This window comes from Pongo abelii, chromosome 20 (assembly GCF_028885655.2).
Source record: "Pongo abelii isolate AG06213 chromosome 20, NHGRI_mPonAbe1-v2.0_pri, whole genome shotgun sequence".
In the NCBI taxonomy this organism is placed as follows: Eukaryota; Metazoa; Chordata; class Mammalia; order Primates; family Hominidae; genus Pongo; species Pongo abelii.
In genome coordinates, this window is record NC_072005.2 from 54,962,510 (window position 1) to 54,968,509 (window position 6,000).

Here is a 6,000-nt window from a genome sequence, read left to right on the forward strand (position 1 = left end):
TGATCCATCTATCTCAGCCTCCCAAAGTGCTGGGATTACAAGTGTGAGCCACTGTGCTTGGCCCTGACTAGTTTAACTTTTACTTTTGTACAGACAGGGTCTCACTATGTTGGCCAGGCTGGTCATGAACTCCTGGGCTCAAGCCATCCTTCCACCTCGGCCTCCCACAGTGCTGGGATTATAGGTGTGAGCTACTGCACCTGACTCTGTCTTAATTTCCCTCTTCCTAGAAGGACGCCAGTCATATAGGATTTAGCACACACCCCAACCCAGTATGAGCTCACCTTAACTTGATTCCATCTACAAAGACCCTATTTCACAGGAAGACCATATTCAGAGGTTCCAGGCAGCTAGACATGAAGCTTCCAGGACACTATTTTCCCTCAGTGCACAGCTCTACATAAATTTGGTCACACTCCTCTTCTTCTTCTTCTTCTTTTTTGGAGATAGAGTTTCACTCTTGTTGCCCAGGCTGGGGTGCAATGACACAATTTCGGTTCACTGCAACCTCCACCTCCCAGGTTCAAGCGATTCCCCTGCCTCAGCCTTCCGAGTGGCTGGGATTACAGGCGTGCGCCACCAAGCCTGGCTAATTTTGTATTTTTAGTAGAGATGGGGTTTCACCATGTTGGTCAGGCTGGTCTCAAACTCCCGACCTCAAGAGATCTGCCCACCTCGGCCTCCCAGTGTTGGGATTACAGGTGTGAACCACCACGCACGCCGGCCTCACACTCCTCTTTTTTTTCTCACATGTAAGTGAGCTGTACCCTTAGGAGAAAGTTAGCACTAGGGTGGGCCCGGATAGCTTTCTGAGCCTTAAAAATCTTAAAGTTTGGCTGAGACCAGCCTGACCAACATGGAGAAACCCCATCTCTACTAAAAATACAAAAGTAGCTGGGTGTGGTGGTACATGCCTGTAATCCCAGCTACTCGGGAGGCTGGGGCAGTAGAATCGCTTGAACCTGGGAGGCAGAGGTTGTGGTGAGCCAAGATTGCGCCATTGCACTCCAGCCTGGGCAACAAGAGGGAAACTCCATCTCACAAAATTAAAAAACAAAAATTTAAAGTTTGGCCGGGCACGATGGCTCACGCCTGTAATCCCAGCACTTTGGGAGGCCGAGGCAGGTGAATCCCCTGAGGTTAGGAGTTCAAGACCAATCTGGCCAACATGGTGAAACCCTGCCTCTACTAAATTTAAAAAAATTAGCCGGGCGCAGTGGTGTGCACCTGAGGTCCCAGCTACTCGGGAGGTTGAGACACAGGAATCTCTTGAACCCAGGAGGCAGAGGCTGTAGGGAGCCGAGATCGCACCACTGCACTCCAGCCTGGGCGACAGAGCAACAATTTGTCTAAAAAGAAAAGAAAAGAAAAAAAACTATCCGGGCATGGTGGTGGGCACCTGAGGTCCCTACTCAGGAGGCTGAGGCACGAGAATCACTTGAACCCAGGAGGCAGAGGTTGCAGTGAGCCAAGATCATGCCACTGCACTTCAGCCTGGGGGACAGAGTAAGCCCGTCTCTCTCTCTATATATATATACACACATATATACACATATGTGTATATATGTATATACATATATACATATATACATACATATATACATATGTGTGTACCTATGTGTATACATATATGTATATATGTATATGTATATATATGCATATATATGTATATATGTATATGTATATATGCATATATACATGCATATATACATATATATGCATGTATATATGCATATACATGTATATGCATGTATATGTATATACGTATATACATATATGTATATATACATATATATACACATATACACACAATAAATAAACAGGTTGGCTCTTTGCTGTTTCCCCACAGTACTGTATTCAATATATAACCACTCAGCACAGCCACCTCTCCAATGTTCAGGAGCAAACTCTATCTCCTTGGTTCTTGCCCCCACCATTATCAGAACCTTCCCTCTGCTTTACTCTCTGAGCGCCTGCCAAGATCAGTTTGGGTTTTGTTTCTCTATTAGTTTTCACCAGTGTGGAGCTTTGTCCTTCCAAGAGGGAGGTTCTACTGAGTGAGCATTTCCCAGATCCCTGGGGAGCCAGGCTATTTAGCATCTTTCAGCTTCTCCACTGCACCCTATCCTCACCTACTCACTGGAGCCCCTAGAGATTTGACTACTGTTTTTGTTTTCTTTTCTTTTCCGTGGGGGGAGGGGGACAGGGTCACTGTCGCCCAGGCTGGAGTGCAGTGGCAGGATTTTGGCTCACTGCAACCTCTGCCTCCCAGGTTCAAGCAATTCTCCTGCCTCAGCCTCCTAAGTAGCTGGGATTACAGGTGCCCACCCCCCGGTCGTTAATTTTTGGGGGTTTTTGTTTTGCTTTTTTTTGAGAGAGAATCTCGCTCTCTTGCCCGGGCTGGAGTGCAGTGGGCTCACTGGAACCTCTGCCTCCTGGGTTCAAGAGATTCTCATGCTTCAGCCTCCCAAGTAGCTGGGACTTCAGGTTTGTGCCACCATGCCCGGCTAATTTTTGCATTTTTAGTAGAGACAGTGTTTCGCCATGTTGGCCAGACTGCTCTCCAACTCCTGACCTCAAGTGAACTGCCTGCCTTGGCCTCCCAAAGTGCTGGGATTACAAGCGTGAGCCACTGCACCTGGCCCTGGCTAGTTTTTTTAAGTTTTACTTTGGTACAGACACTATGTTGGCCAGGCTGGTCTTAACCTCCTGGACTCAAGCAATCCTCCCAACTCGGCCTCTCAAAGTGCTGGGGTTATAGGTGTGAGCTACCACGCTTGGCTCTTTGTCTTAATTTCCCTCTTCCTATAAGGATGCCAATCATATAGGACTTAGCACACACCCCAACCCGGTATAACCTCACCTGAACTCGATTTCATCTACAAAGGCCATATTTCCAAGTAAGGACACATTCAGAGGTACTAGGTAGACATGAAGCTTCCAGGACACTATTTACCCAGTGCACACCTCTACACTCCTCTTCTTCTTCTTCTTTTTTTTTTTTTAAGACAGTTTCTCTCTTGTTGCCCAAGCTGGAGTGCAATGGCATGATTTCGGCTCACTGCAACCTCCGCCTCTCGGGTTCAAGCGATTCTCCTGCCTCAGGCTCCCAAGTAGCTGTGATTACAGGCATGTGCCACCACGTCTGGGTAATTTTGTATTTTTAGTAGAGCCAGGGTTTCTCCATGTTGGTCAGGCTGGTCTCGAACTCCCGACCTCAGGTGATCTGCCTGCCTTGGCCTCCCACAGTGCTGGGATTACAGGCGTGAGCCACCGCGCCTGGCCTCACACTCCTCTTCTTTTTCTTGCATTTAAGTGAGCCGTACCCTTAGGAGGAAGTTGCGCAGTTGGCATTAGGGTGGGCCAGGATAGCTTTCTGAGCCTTAAAAATCTTAAAAGTTTTGCCGGTCGCAGTGGCTCACGCCTGTAATCCCAGCACTTTGGGAGGCCGAGGTGAGTGAATCCCCTGAGGTCAGGAGTTCCAGACCAGTCTGCCCAACAAGGTGAAACCCTGTCTCTACTAAAATTACAAACATTAGCTGGGCGTGGTGGTGCACACCTGCGATCCCAGCTACTCGGGAGGTTGAGGCACAGGAATCTCTTATTTTTTTTTGATATGGAGTGTCGCTCTGTTGCCCAGGCTGGAGTGCAGTGGAACGATCTCAGCTCACTGCAAGCTCCACCTCCCGCGTTCACGCCATTCTCCTGCCTCAGCCTCTCGAGTAGCTGGGATTACAGGCGTCTGCCACCACGCCCAGCTAATTTTGTTTTTATATTTTTAGTAGAGACGGGGTTTCATCGTGTTAGCCAGGATGGTCTCGTTCTCCTGACTTCATGATCCGCCTGCCTCGGCCTCCCAAAGTGCTGAGGCACAGGAATCTCTTGAACCCAGGAGGCAGAGGCTGCAGTGAGCTGAGATCATGCCACTGCACTCCAACCTGGGCAACAGAGCAAGACTCCGTCTCAAAACAAAACAAAACAAAAAAACTATCCGGGCATGATGGTGGGCACCTGTACTCTCAGCTACTCGGGAGGCTGAGGCAGGAGAATCGCTTGAACCCAGGAGACAGAGGTTGCAGTGGGCCAAGATCACACCACTGCACTCCAGCCTGGGTGACAGAGCGAGCCCCTGTCTCAAAAAATTAAATATATAAATAATAAATAAATAAATAGGCTGACTCTTTGCTGTTTCCCCACAGTACTGTATGCAATATATAACCACTCAGCACAGCCACCTCTCCAATGTTCAGGAGCAAACTCTTATCTTCTTGGTTCTTGCCCCCACCATTATCAGAACCTTCCCTCTGCTTTACTCTGAGCGACTGCCAAGATCAGTTTGGGTTTTGTTTCTCTATTAGTTTTCACCAGTGTGGAGCATTGTCCTTCCAAGAGGGAGGTTCTACCCAGTGAGCATTTCCCAGATCCCTGGGGAGCCAGGCTATTTAGCATCTTTCAGCATCTCCACCGCACCCTATCCTCACCTACTCACAGGAGCCCCTAGAGATTTGACTACTGTTCTTGTTTTCTTTTCTTTTCTTTTTTTTCGGAGATGGGGAGGGGGACAGGGTCACTGTCGCCCAGGCTGGAGTGCAGTGGCACAATCTCAGCTCTCTGCAACCTCTGCCTCCCAGGTTCAAGCAATTCTCCTGCCTCAGCCTCCTAAGTAGCTCAGATTACAGGTGCCCCCACCTGGCTAATTTTTTGGCGTGTTTTTTTTTTTTTTGAGAGAAAGAATCTCGCTCTGTTGCCCGGGCTGGAGTGCAGTGGGCTCACTGGAACCTCCGCCTCCCGGGTTCAAGAGATTCTCGTACTTCACCTCCCAAGTAGCTGGGACTTCAGGTTTGCGCTACCATGCCTGGCTAATTTTTGTATTTTTAGTAGAGACAGGGTTTCACCATGTTGGCCAGGCGGCTCTCGAACTCCTGACCTCAAGTGATCTGCCTGCCTCGGCCACCCAAAGTGTTGGATTACAAGTGTAAGCCATTGCACCTGGCCGAAAACCAATCTGTTTCATAACCCCACGGCACCTGAATCATTTCTAAGTGTACAGTTAAGTTGTGTTAAGTATAGTCACATTGTTGCACAACCAATCTTCAGAATTTTTTCATCTTATAAAATTGAAACTCTCTACCGCAATTAAACCCCAATTCCCCAATTCTCCTCCCCTCAGCTCCTGGCCACTTTTTCCAGCCCCATTTGTTGAAAACATGGTGGTGAGCTCCTTCAATGACTGAGAAGCTTTTGTACATGGACAGGAAAATTCACAACAATTTGTTTTTTTGTTAATGATCAATGAATTTTTAAACAATTATCTTTCCTTTAAACATTCACAGACTACTTCTACAGCTAAAAATAACAAGCCACAAATTTCACAATTGTAGATTTCCCCTAAATATTTGAACAGTGATTGCACATTTAATCAGTGAACTTTTCACAAATCTGATATTGTGGTTTCCCTTAAATACCATGAATAGGAGAAAAACAGTAATACACTCTGTCATACTTTTCACAAGTCTGATATATCAGATTCTTACAAATGCTTTAAATATTTTTGAGACGGCTGGGCAAGGTGGCTTACACCTGTAATCCCAGCACTTTGAGAGGCCGAGGTAGAAGGATCACCTGAGCCCAGGAGTTCTAAACCAGACTGGGCAACATAGCAAAAGCCCATCTCTACTAAAAAAAAAAAAAAAAAAAAAAAAAAAAAATTAGCCAAGTGTGGTGAAGCATACCTGTAGTCCCAGCTAGTTAAGAGGCTGAGGTGGGAGGATCACTTGAGCTGGGGAGGTCAAGGCCACAGTGAGCTGTGATCACACCACTGCACTGCAACCTGGGTGATAGAGAGAGACCCTGTCTCAAAAATAAATAAATATGGCCAGTGTGGTGGTTCACGCCTGTAATCCCAGCACTTTGGGAGGCCGAGGTGGGCAGATCACCTGAAGTCATGGTGAAACCCCGTCCCTGCTAAAAATACAAAAATTAGCCGAAAGTAGCCGAGTA